Source organism: Eumetopias jubatus, unplaced genomic scaffold (assembly GCF_037043125.1).
Source record: "Eumetopias jubatus isolate StellerSeaLion01/CBP00866 unplaced genomic scaffold, mEumJub1_p1.0 scaffold_4, whole genome shotgun sequence".
Lineage (NCBI taxonomy): Eukaryota > Metazoa > Chordata > Mammalia > Carnivora > Otariidae > Eumetopias > Eumetopias jubatus.
The window spans coordinates 177415556-177428429 of NW_028274810.1; the positions used below are offsets into that span (position 1 = coordinate 177415556).

A 12874-nucleotide genomic window follows, 5' to 3' on the forward strand; every position below is an offset into this window, starting at 1 on the left:
TTTGCTCTCTCTCTTTCCCTCCGCCCCCACCATACCCTTTCTCTCTCTAAAGTAAATAAATTTTTACAAAAATAATGATAATAATAATAAAATGGTAAGATGGAGGCTCAAAGCGGGTAAATCCCTTTCCTAAGGCTCCCCAGCTCATAAAGGGCAGAGGTGAGACACCAATCTTCTGCCTCCAAACCACAGTGTCTTTTTGCCATACCCACTGTTTCACTTCCTCATTAACCGCCGTTCCACCTTCTCACTTGTGATTTCTAGCCTCTCGTCTCTCTCATCAGTCCTCTGCTTAGCTTGACTTCACTTACATTGCCTCCTCTCCCCTTCGTCCCCTGCCCCCAACACTCCTTTGCCCAGGAACCACAAGCCAGTTAGCCATGCACGCTAAGCTGAGGGTGACAAGTCAGCTAGAAGTCCTGTTCTGTGTTAGAACTAATTCCTTGGTTTGGCTGTGAGCTCTTTAGAGTAGGACTGTGATCTGAAATGCTGTCATCAGTGGTCCCCACCCTGCTCTCTGTCCCCTCTGCCACCCTGACACCCCAATCTCACACAAGCCCATCATACCCCAGGATGCTGGCCGTTTGATGGCAGGTCTGTCCCCTGCATTCCCAAACCACAATGGACTATAAAACGCTGGAGGCTCACTTGTGTTTTCTTCTCATCCTCAGTGTGTTTGGTAGCACTCCCTGGGAACATACAGATACTAGAGGAAGGAAAAAGAAGAAAAACACAGCAGGAAGAGTCTCGGCAATACAAGGGACTACCTGTGCCAGTTCAACCAACACCAAGTGAGGCAGTCAACAAACACGTACTACACGTGAAGGGAAATGCCGCCAACAACAAACAGACTGCTTTGTTGTGAGCTTCTTTTTAAATTGAGACTTTGGGGGTCACATTTACTGATTCTCCTCCTAGACTAAGAGCAGACCCAAAGAGTAGAGAATGCAGTGATCCTCTAAAATACACAAATTAGCCAGAAGCCAGGGGCGGCAGGTGGAATTCCTCCAGTACCCCAAGCCATCTCCTGTGCCACCAAGTGTGACAGAAGCCAAACCAGGCAGGCCCACAGAGCCATGGAGAGGAAGTGACACCCCCATCCGCACCACCAGGGGCAAGCTGTCACATCTGCATCTGAAACTTCAGTCAGGTACCCCGGTATCGCACACAGCATTGGAATTAAGGTCACATAAGGCCGCACAACAAGACTGAGCAGGTTCAAGCTTGAAGATGTTGTTGGGATAAGCAGGAAGCAGGTACGTAGTGAGTGGATACCAGCCAGCCAGCAGCCCCAGCATGACATGGCGCCTGTTTTTTCCCTCTGCCTGTCCTCTCCAATCTCTACCAACTAACAGCCTCAGTACTGTCCGCAAAAGAGTAGGACCAGCCCCCTCTCTCCTCGAGTCTGATGTCCTCCCTGAAAAAGCCCTCAATGAGGAGTCCATTACATGGGTTCTTCTTTATGGGGGATGATGGGCAAATCAAACCCTCAGTGCTTCACCCTTTTTAAAAAAAAAAAGATGATGTCTTCCTTCCTACCTATTCCTGAGCTTCTTACAAGCCCATGCGCGTGCGCACACACACACACACACACACACACACACACACACACACACACACACACAAGCATCCTGAGGGCGAGTAAGAATCCCAAGAGTGCTATGAGTTCCTTTCCATGAACTCTGTATAAATATTAGAACATCTTCTTTGGACAATGACCACCTGGCTATCTAAGGTAATCCTGTACTGTTTTAAAGGACATGTCTTGGGCTCCTCTCAGCTCAAGAAGAGAGAGCTTGAGTAAGGTGACAGCTTCACCTTTCTTTGGTGATCCAGCTTCCACGGAAGGCAGAAAGCATGCGTCTGCCTGGGCTGGGCATCGCCCACCACTCTGGGAAGCCATTCCCTTCCCAGATAGGGAGCCGGGGACTTGTTCCCAGTAGCAACACAGGAGAGATGACCATGGCTGGAGACTGGGAAAACTTCCTCCCCATTTGATTTTATTCTAATCAGCACAGATTTAACAAATGTGTGGTGTGGATATGTGTGTGTGTGTGTGTGTGTGTGTGTGTGTGTATAGAACACGCACATAAATATATACATATAAGATATATATATATCATGCATATAAATAATACAAAATTCGTACACAGTTGCATACACATATATGCTAGATATATAATCTGTTTGTTTGTTTGTTCTGAGAAAATGCCCCAAAACCTGAGACAGGATTGCCTATAAGCCTGTATTTTAGGCAAGGATGTCCCACAGTCATTTCTAGATGCTAATTGTGATGGCTTCCAGGATTCCCAGCATGTCGGCCCATTCTCTGAAAGCTCTTTGAGGGCTTCTCATCATTAGAATTCCCTGAGTTTTCGCTCCTTCCTTGCAAGCCATCTGTCCTCTCTGTTCTGCAGCTGCAGCCCCCCATCCCCTGCCACTCACACCTGAGCCTTTGACATCCCCCACCTGAAGCAAATCCATCCATCAAGAGAATCTAAAATTGCAACCAGACATTTTTTCCCCCAAAATCTAGAAATAAAAGGTTTTTTTTTTCTTTTAAACCTCCGTTAGGGGCGCCTCGGTGGCTCAGTTGGTTGGGCGACTGCCTTCAGCACAGGTCATGATCCTGGAGTCCCGGGATCGAGTCCCGCATCCGGCTCCCTGCTCAGCAGGGAGTCTGCTTCTCCCTCTGGCCCTCTTCCCTCTCGTGCTCTCTATCTCTCATTCTCTCCCTCTCAAATAAATAAATAAAATATTAAAAAAAAAACCTCCGTTAGGTTTCATGCTTAATAATTTTCTTCTCAAATTCATCTTCTATGGTCTTGGAATATACGTTGCTGTCTATTGGGGAAAAAAGTATCTACCTCCACTTAATCGGTTTGCCCAATTAGCTGAGGCCTCTTGAACGCATGTAATTGTCATTAACCACCGGAGCAGAGAAGGTCAGAGTGGAAAGGTCTTGGGGAGTCAGAGGTTGCTGACAATTGCGTGCAGGCTCAAAAGTCTCCATCTGCCTCTCTTCAGAAGAAGGTGGGTGCCAGCTAGCAAGTCCTCGCTCACAGTCATTAACCCCAGCCAGAGGGACACTTTGAGTGACAGAGATCCCCCAGAGTACCACTCAAGGGAACACATGACTGGTGATGCAGGAACCTGGAAACAAAAAGGAGAAAGTAAAGACCCAATAACAGGAGCTGCTACTGAGGGCCTGGTGATAGAATTTCCAAGAGATTGATCTGGTCAAAGAGGGCTTTTCACGTTTCTTATCTTTGGAACCAAGTCGCTCTTTCTACCTCTTTCTTCATTTTTGTGGTGGTTGTTTGCTTGCTTTTGTTTTAACTGAAGAAATACTGAAAAGCTGTTTTGTAAAGATATTGTAAGCAACCCAAGCGGTTCAGGACAGATTTCCCTTCATTTATAAGAAGACAACGGTGAGCTTGTGTTCCAGTGACACAGGGCATGTGACCATGAGAGCAAAATCCAGACATGAGAGATGATGTCCTAAAACCACTGAGGATATGTGGCCTGAGGAGATTCACCAAGTCGACTGACCATTCAGTAGCACTGAAGCCAAAAAAAATTCTTAGCCCTCTCCTCATCTGCCCCTTACCAGTGGTGGCACACTGGGGAGATGGGCCTAGGACATCAGGGACTTGGGCTTTGATTTAGAAGAAAAGAAAGCTCGATTACCAATTCAGCCAAGTAAGAGCAGCAGGACCACCCCCTCCACGAGCTACAGTTGCCTTAGCAAAGTGCAGCACAGTGACATGCGTCCACATATTTAACTAGCACTTACCAAACGCCTGCTCTATGCTGGGGTTTAACATACAGTGTCTCATCTAGCCTTCTGTTATGGGCCTATGTGTGCTCCCGTCCCAAATTCATGCGTTAAAATCCTCATGCCCAGTATCGCAGAATGGGACTGTATCTGGAAAGGGAATGAAGGTAAAATGAGGCCATTAGGGTGGGCTTTAATCTAATCTGACTGGTGTCCTTACAGAAAGAGATTAGAACACAGACATGGACAGAGAGAAGGCCCCATGAGGCCACAAGTTGAAGGCGGCCATCTACAAACCAAGGAGAGAAGCCTTCGAAGAAACCAACACCACAGACACTTGATCTCAGATCCTCAGAAGTGTGAGAAAAGGTACTTGTGCTGTGTAAGCCCCCAGTCTGTGGTATTCTGCATGGCAGCCCCAGTAGACTAACACGCCTTCCCAGCAGCCTGCAGGGTCAGTCCAGAAGCGAGGACACGAAAGCTCAGTGATGGGAAGTGATTTGTTCAGAATTCCCAAACTCTGACGTGGCAGAGCAGGGCTGAAAACACGTCTTCTGGCTTTGACTCAGGGGCCTTGAAAAGACAATGGAGTTTCCCAGCCCCCAAAGACAGGAGAAGCCCTGGACCAAAACATCCCTTCTGCATACATGAGCAGGCATCCCCTTCCACCTGCCACCCTAGAGTAGCTCTAGAGAGATTATGGATGGGGAGGTCAGCCTCATGGCAGCCCCATCTCCTCCCATTCAGGGAGGAGTCTCCTCCCAGCAGACTTCCAGCATGGCAAGGCTATTAGAGGAGCCAAATTTTAAGCAGCCTTCATGGGTAGGTTCCACTCTCAGGGTCATGTGTACTATACCAGCTAAACCTCACCACTGCCCCACGAGCCTGGGACTACTGTTAGTCCCACTTTATAGATCAGAAGACTGAGGTGCAGAGGTGATTGGCTCAGGGTCACCCTCCAACTAGAAGCAGAACAAGACAAGAGCCCAGGCTTCTACAAGGGCCCAAGTGCCGCCCACTGCACAAAACTCCTTCTGGAGTGTACACTCCTGGAGTAGAATTCCATGCTTGGAACTTACCGAAAAGAAGCATAGACCATTCCAAACCGACAATATATAAGTTAAATGGGAAAAGATTCTGTGGTTTGGGAGGTGCTGTAAATCTCTGTTCATAGTTCGAAAAGGTCAATGAGGAGCTAATGACGAAGCTGGGCTAAGTTCCCCTCCCCACTGTTCAGAAGGACTGTAGTTATTTTCACACGAAATTTCATGGAAATTGCCTAAAGAACAAATTAAAGAGAGAAACCCCAAACACAACTTTCCAGTCGTTAAGAGTCTTTCTTACCCCCTCATGACACCCTTATGAGGTCGACGAGAAGGTATTTTTGTAATGCTCCCCAACCCTTCCTTCTCCTACCAGTGAAAACGAGGCTCAGTGAAGCAAATGATGTGCTCACAGTCCAGACGGTGACGGTGACAGGGCTCCACCACGGGTTTCAGTGACCTTCAGTGACCTTCCATGACCTTCCCTAACTCCGCTCCCCACCCACCTCCCCGCTGGACACTGCTGTTTATGTGAAACACATCCAACATCCACTTCCTGGTTCTCTCCTACGTCACAGTCAGGCTCTTATGACCTCATGGCTTCCTCTTCTCTTTACTTCATGGTTCGTCTAAGCCTGACAAGATCGTTAGTCCATCTTAGATCCCCAGACTTTCAGGATCCTCAAAAAACTATGAAGTTTACTAGAGGGTATTATGCTGAGCGAAATAAGTCAATCAGAGAAAGACATGTATCATATGATCTCACTGATATGAGGAATTCTTAATCTCAGGAAACAAACTGAGGGTTGCTGGAGTGGTGGGGGGTGGGAGGGATGGGGTGGCTGGGTGATAGACATTGGGGAGGGTATGTGCTATGGTGAGCGCTGTGAATTGTATAAGAATGTTGAATCACAGATCTGTACCTCTGAAACAAATAATACATTATATGTTAAAAAAAAAAAAAAGATAGTAGGAAGGGAAAAATGAAGGGGGGAAATTGGAGGGGGAGAAGACCCATGAGAGACGATGGACTCTGAGAAACAAACTGAGGGTTCTAGAGGGGAGGGGGGTGGGGGGAGGGGTTACCCTGGTGATGGGTATTAAAGAGGGCATGTACTGCGTGGAGCACTGGGTGTTATGCACAAACAATGAATCATGGAACACTACATCAAAAACTAAGGATGTAATGTATGGTGATTAACATAACATAATAAAATTAAATTTAAAAAAAACTATGAAGTTTGCTCAGGAAAAAAAAAAAAAATGCACATACGATCTCCATGGAAGTTTTCCTGCAGTTGCTAGAGGTTCACACACCTCCAAAAGCATGGACGTGGAAACCTGGCTAACGATCCTGCCCTACATGTTTCCCTCTCCTCTAATAACTCTTAAGTCTTTTCTCTTCATCCATTTTTCCCACAGCCTTTTTCTTTCCAATATGTTTGCTGTCCTCCATTATACTGACCCAAGGAAGGTCCACACTTTGTCTCTTCCTGCCCCACTGCTCTATGCCACTTTCTGTCTGATCCTTCCAGTGGTCTTTCTCTTTGCCTTCACTTCTCATGAAAATTCTACTCAGACGCCTGCATTCTAGCACACACATGCAAACTGATTGTCTCTTTATTTTCGATAACTATAGCCCCCTCACTTAAACATACTATGTTACACCCCCACTCACTAGGAGGTCTGGAAATAGGTGATGGAACACAAGAGAAAATGCAATGTACTTACGCTCTCATAGAGTTTACAGATGAGTGAAAAAGATAAAAATCAGACCAATACCTACCAGTCAGACCAAGACCTATGACATTTTACCTTACCAACATAGAGATGTATGGGGTTCTTGGGGGAGCATACAGCAAAGGATCCTAAAGCAACTTGCTGAATGGGCTCTGGGGATTTGAGGAGGGGAGGGGAGGCTGCTGGGAAAATGGCATCTCCAGCAAAACCCAAAGAATGAGCAGAGGCTGGTCAGACCAGTTGGGTGGAGGAGACCAAACCAGGCAGAGCAAAGAGCTTGCTGGCGGCCTGCTTCAGAGTGAGCTTGGCTGAGCTAAGAGCCTACAGAATCCCATATGGCAAGCTCAGAGCCCGAGGAGTGACAGGCATGGGGCGGGAGGACACAGCGGCCCCATCAAGCCATCCTGGAAAGCCACCAAAAGGGCTGCGCATTGTATAGCAAGGGTAATAGAACCTGAGAAAGGGTTTTTAATAGACGAGAGACATGGTCTGCTATGAGGGAGGAGCTGAAAGCTTATTTCACTTTTTATATTAAATTTTTGGTTATGCAAGCTTATGCAATACATTCCCATGTTTTCAAAAACAAGAAACTAAAAAAAATTAAAAATAAATAAATAACCAGAAACTATGAAAAGGCATTCAGCAAAAAGTTTTCCTGGCCCCCAGTTCACCTCTCTCCTAAATAGATGTCAAGTTTTCATAGTTCTTATGAGTCGTTTCTCACTTCTTTGTGCTTATACAAGCTAATATGACTAGAAAATCTTATTTTTCTCCTTATATATTCAAAAAGTAACATACCATGCAGTGTTCTGTGCCCTGATTTTTTTTTTAACTACAGATTCAGAGCCTCACACCCACAGTTTTCAATTCCTAAGTTTTGAGAATCTACATTTTTTTTTTGAAGGGGAGGGGCAAAGGGAGAGGGAAAGAGAGAATCTTAAGCAGGCTCCACGCCCAGCCCCGAGCCTGATAAGGGGCTAGATCTCATGACCCTGAGATTCGCGACTCAGTCAAAATCAAGAGTCAGACGCTTAACTGACTGAGCCACCCAGGCACCCCTGTGTCTTGAATTTTTTGAGATAGTTTTTGACTCTTCTGCATATTGTCGATTGAGCTCTTATATTAGTATTTGTATTATTTAACCTTTAACAAATGTAGGTCTCTCCTCCCCTACCAGACGGTGAGCTTCTGAGGGGCAGAAACTGTACCTTATTCAATTTTGCATGAGGTAGATGTTCTGTAAAAATCTGTTGAATTGAAGTAGGTGATGAAAAAGTATCTTCGGTGAATAACTCTGTTACTATTGGAAAGAACAAATGCTTCATCTGGCTCAATCTCTCAAATTTTTTACATTTAATTATGCCACTTCTCCAACATGCATAAAAGTAAACAGCATACAAAAGGAGCCTCCACATACCCATGCCCAGATCCAACAATTGTCAACATTTTGGCGACCTTGATTCTCATCTATGCCCACCACCCATCCACTCTGGGGAAGGAGGGGGTTGCGGTACTTTAAAACCAAATGCAAGACATCACGTCATTTCCTCTGTAAAAACCCAAGACTGCACCTCTTACTGATAAAGCCTTTGCTTTAACAAGATAAGCACATGCCAACAAAATTAATAGTAGTTCTATAGTATCCCCATCATTGCCTGATTTTCTCCAAAATGTCTTTCTACATTTGGCTTCCCAAATCGGGAGCCCCACAAAGCCCACAGATATTTGCTCATTGTGTTTATAGTCCTTACATCTCTTTGATTCCATCACAGCCGCCTCCTCTCTTCTTCCCTCTCTCTTTTATGCCATTGATTTGTTAGAGAAACCAGGTCATTTGTCCTGCATCGTGTCCCACATTCTGCATTTGGCTGATGGCTTCCTTGCGGTATCATATAACTTGCTTTCCATCCCCCATATCTTCTTGGAAGCTGGCAAGATTAGTGTTTTGAAAACTTCATCCTGGCTGCTATGTGGAGCACTGAATGAGGGGTGGGAGGGAGGAGAGCGAGAGGCTGTGTTGGTCACCCAAGCAGATGATCTCGATGGCACATGGCTTCGGGGGCTGCACGGACAGAGGAAAATGGGCTCGTTCAACGGACGCTTAGGAGACAGGACCAACAACAGGACTTGTTGCCTAATTGGAAAGGAGGCACGCTTCTCAATGCTCTATTAAGAATCTGGGCCTCACCATGAGACAAACCAAAAAGGCTGCTTTCTCCTGGAAACACATTTACATGTTTACTGACATTCTCCTCACAATTATCATTTATGGCAAATTTTAAGGGCATACAAAGTTGTAGTATTATCGTTGGTATTAAATTTTATTGCTGTGGCTTTAAAACATAAACAAAAATAATTCCTTAAGTAGTTGGAAATTGTAATGATACTCTTGGGATTGGATTTTACTGCCATGGATACTGTAAAGCACAAAGATAATAAATTTAAATTGCAGTATTAGTATTGGGAATATATTTTATTGCTTTGGCCAGAACACAAAGAAGCAGGATTCATAACTCTTATATTTTTCCCAGCAGCAGGTTTATATGCAATGACACCCGGGTCTGGTGTGGGGAGGATCGGAGGTCACCAGCATCACAGGTCACGTGACAAGGTAAGAAGCCTGGCAGGTAGGATAAGGTATAGAAGAACTTGATTCTTACAGGTGGTCAGGGCACTGGAGAGAAGCAGGTCACGTGAGGAGGAGGAGGTGCAGTTGGTCACATGGCATCAAGAAAGGTTCGTCTGGCAGGAATTGCTCTGAACCCCCACCTCACCAAGATGGCTCTGCATCCCACCCACCAGCAGCCCCCATGGCTTCACACGCTCCTGATTTGAGTCCAGTTTTGAAAACAAGTTGCTACAGACTAAGGACCACTTTGGGTTTGGGTGTTATATGGTCTTGCACTCTGTGGACACGGCCCAAGTCTTCCTCTGTGTCCATTTCAGTGGAAGGGCCACCATACACCCAGCCAGAAACCTAGAAGTTGTTCTTGATGCTCGTCTTCCTCACCCCTGCACGTTGTCAGTCATCAGCCCTCTGCATTCTGCCTCCCCGGTATCTGTCCCATCAGTTGCTGTCTCCTCACCCCACCTCAGACCACCATCAGCTCTCACTGGCATCTCATTCTAGCCACGGTACTGCGCCGGGCCCCGCCCCTTGAGGTCCACCCTCCACGCTCATTGCAAGAATAACGACCACCATTTATTAATCATTCATACCGTGCCAGGGATCGTGCTAAGCATCTTACAGCGGTATCTCATGTGACCCTCAAGAGCTTCCCAAGGAAGGAGGTTTAGCTCTTTTTTCATAAATGATTAAACTGAGTTCAGACATTAAATAATAAAATACATCATATACTTATGAAAATCACCAGACACAAGCAGAAAAGAAATCGTAGGTCCTTTCTTGGTCTTCAATTCTCCCTATTGCCATTTCTTCCTCCTCTCCTCCCTTCCCTCCTCCGACAAATAAACCCCTTAGCCTGAAACACAAGAGCACGGCCAGTGTCTCCAGACTCATCCATCACCTGGAGCCCGAGTAACCACAGTTCTCATTAACAAAGTAACTTTGCGTTCTTGGAATGCCATTTACTCTTGTCCTTCCTTTGACCTAGAACGTAACCTCTTTCCTTGTCATTGTCTAACTACCGTTTGTCTTTCAGGATTTATTTTAGACATCATCTCGACCAGGAAGCCTAACTTTTAAACCATGCCCTTCAAAATACCCATGAGCATGCAGCCTGTGTGTACGCCCCACATGCGCGCACATGCACAGACACACACACATATGCACGCACACAGCTGGATCCATGACTCCCCTCTCGGATCCTACTGCACCCTGCGCGTCTCCCTATCAAGGTGCTTATCATACTGTATTAGGACCATCTACCTCATCTTTTAGCCTGCAATTTGCCTGAGGGCAGGGACTATGTCTTTTGTCCCTGAACTCCCAGAATCCAACACCTGAATTTCGGCGCACAGTAGGTGCTCAATGGCATTTGCTGAATGAATGCATGAGCAAATGAGCACAGTATAAAATACAATGACTCCAAGAGTAATTATTAGAACAATAAGATATGGGCCTTTTTGAACCTGAAAGAAATATTGGGCTTTTATTTAGTTTCAGGAATTATATTTATATACTATCTTTCAAATTCATTCTGCAATTACTCACCTGTTTTCATTCTAAAACCCAGCAAAAGTTTACCTATAAACTCATGGCACGGTGTAATTGATGGAGCATAAGCAATTCGTTTCTGTGCACTTTAGTGAGTGCGTGGAAAATAGCGCCCGGGCAATGACACAAATAAGTATTGGGAGTGATATTTACCAGGCTACAAAAAACTCAGAATGCAGCAAGTAGTTAAAGAAATTAGAAGGTGTAGTAAGTTTGAATCCTCCCAAATGCCAGTCCGCCTAACTTCTCTGAGCTTCTTGTTTGGGGGGAAAACTCCTGAATTCTCAAGTTATGTGAAGCTTTTTTCTTTGTTGCTCATCCCCACGGAGGTAGGTCATAGACTCCCAGAATCAGCGCATGGAATTTGGGAATATGGAAAGCGAGAGAAGCTGACAGGAACCAGGCCTCTGACCATGGCCCATTCCTGCCTCTGTTTCCATAGAGATGGCCATCTGATGAGCCAAAATAAGTTCAAGACTCCTCTACTTTGTTTTCCTTTCTTGTTCGTTCGAGATAACCCCACAGGGTTTGGCTAATTGGAGAAAAGTGGCTTGTGGCTACCAGTGACAATGTCTGAGAAGTTAAATATTCTCCCAATAGCAACAGCAGGTTTCTACTCCATCCCCATGTTGGTGTGCTCCCGGGACGGTTGCCCACCACCCCCCTCACCTGGGGTGAGGTGCTCACAACCTTTGGATCACCAATCATCTTCCAAGTCACTTCCGGCAGTTGGATAACCTTTATGACTGCACGCGTTGCTGGGTATTCATGACGGTCCCTATCAAACTGAGATGAATGTGTTCCATAATGTCTGTTTTTATTACATTAGGCTGGGAAGATGAAATCAAAAGAACTACTTTCAACAAAAATGTCCTGTGTGGACAGTTCAATACTCTTTCTACAGGCCCCGGTGATTGCCTTCATTGTATGCAGGATAAAGGCTAAACGTGCAGCTACCTGCTAGTTTGACAAGGCTGTTCTCCCGCCAGCAGGTTGTTCAGGCTTTTTTTTTTTTTTTTTTTTTTTTTCAGAGCAAGCCCTCTGATTCCACCAAACCCACTGGATTAACAAAAACCTGAAAGCAAAATAACACAAAATGATATCCCCGCATGAGCTACTATTAGACTTTGCAACCTACAATTACACCAGTTCAATCTAAATGCCCCCAAACATAATTTCATTAATGCAAGCCGTGTCAGAACTGGTAAATATTTTCTCCTCTTGGATTTTCTGTTATTATTAGTTTTCAGCCGAGAATGATGAAGCAGGCACAGGCCACCCGAACAAGGTAGGGGGGAGCCCACCACCCAGTCGAGATGACAGGCAAGGGAGGGGCTGTCAGAGGAATGAAGTGGACAACTGGAAAAGTCGATTTGGAGAGAAAAAAAAGAAAAAACGAGAAGGAGCAGAGAAGAGAGAAGGGGTTCAAGGAGGAATTCCGCAGGCAAGTATGTTGAGCTGTGCCGGGGGGCGCACGCCTGTGGCTGGTACCCCTTAGGGAACTGACAAGCGGGGTCCCCACAAAGCGGAGCGCCGTCTGCGGGCGCAGGACCTGGACCTCAGAGCTGCTTGAAAGAGCAGCGTGCAAGACATCCGACTCAAACCCTTTAAAGAGATTTCCTCCTGTGACAGAATCCTTGGGCCGATACAGATGCACAGTGTGTAGTTAATTTACTTTATCAGAGAGAATAAAATTGTCCTAACATTCTTAGCTGGTCCAAAATCTCCCTTCTGTCAAATGGTTTTCTGGGCTGGCAAAGAGGACTAGGAGGAAGACTGCGGAGCTTGGGCTCAGACCAGCAACACGTGTGCTCCTGGGCAGCCCCGCGTCCGGAAAGAGAGGGCAGAACATTTACAGAAGAGATCTCAGGGGCTGATTCATTTCGGGGGCAGTACGATGGTCAGGAGGAGGGATTGGGGAAGGAGAAGGACCTTGATTTTAGTAGCAGCTTGGCCACTTATGAGCTGCGACATGGGGTAAGCTCACGTGTGGGAGCCACCATTCCGTCAGCCATAACAAAGAAAGAAGACTGGCACCTGCCTCGTAGAGTTCCCGAGATAACGAAATGCCCCGGGGCAGGTAAGGTGCTAGGCACACGTCTGGAAACACATCTGCCCTCGACTGAAGGTTAGATA

At 46.0% G+C, this 12874-nt stretch overlaps 1 long non-coding RNA gene across 2 annotated transcripts; it reads left to right on the forward strand.

The window, feature by feature from the left end:
- Positions 1 to 292: 292 nt before the first annotated feature.
- Positions 293 to 12391, forward strand: LOC114214274 (uncharacterized). 2 transcript variants are annotated; one of them, XR_003610391.2, is made up of 4 exons: positions 293 to 1256; positions 4001 to 4147; positions 9093 to 9172; positions 11770 to 12391. It is a non-coding gene; the product is annotated as an uncharacterized LOC114214274 (long non-coding RNA). The 2 variants fall into 2 exon arrangements; XR_003610393.2 differs by having other exon boundaries at positions 9096 to 9172.
- Positions 12392 to 12874: the final 483 nt, after the last annotated feature.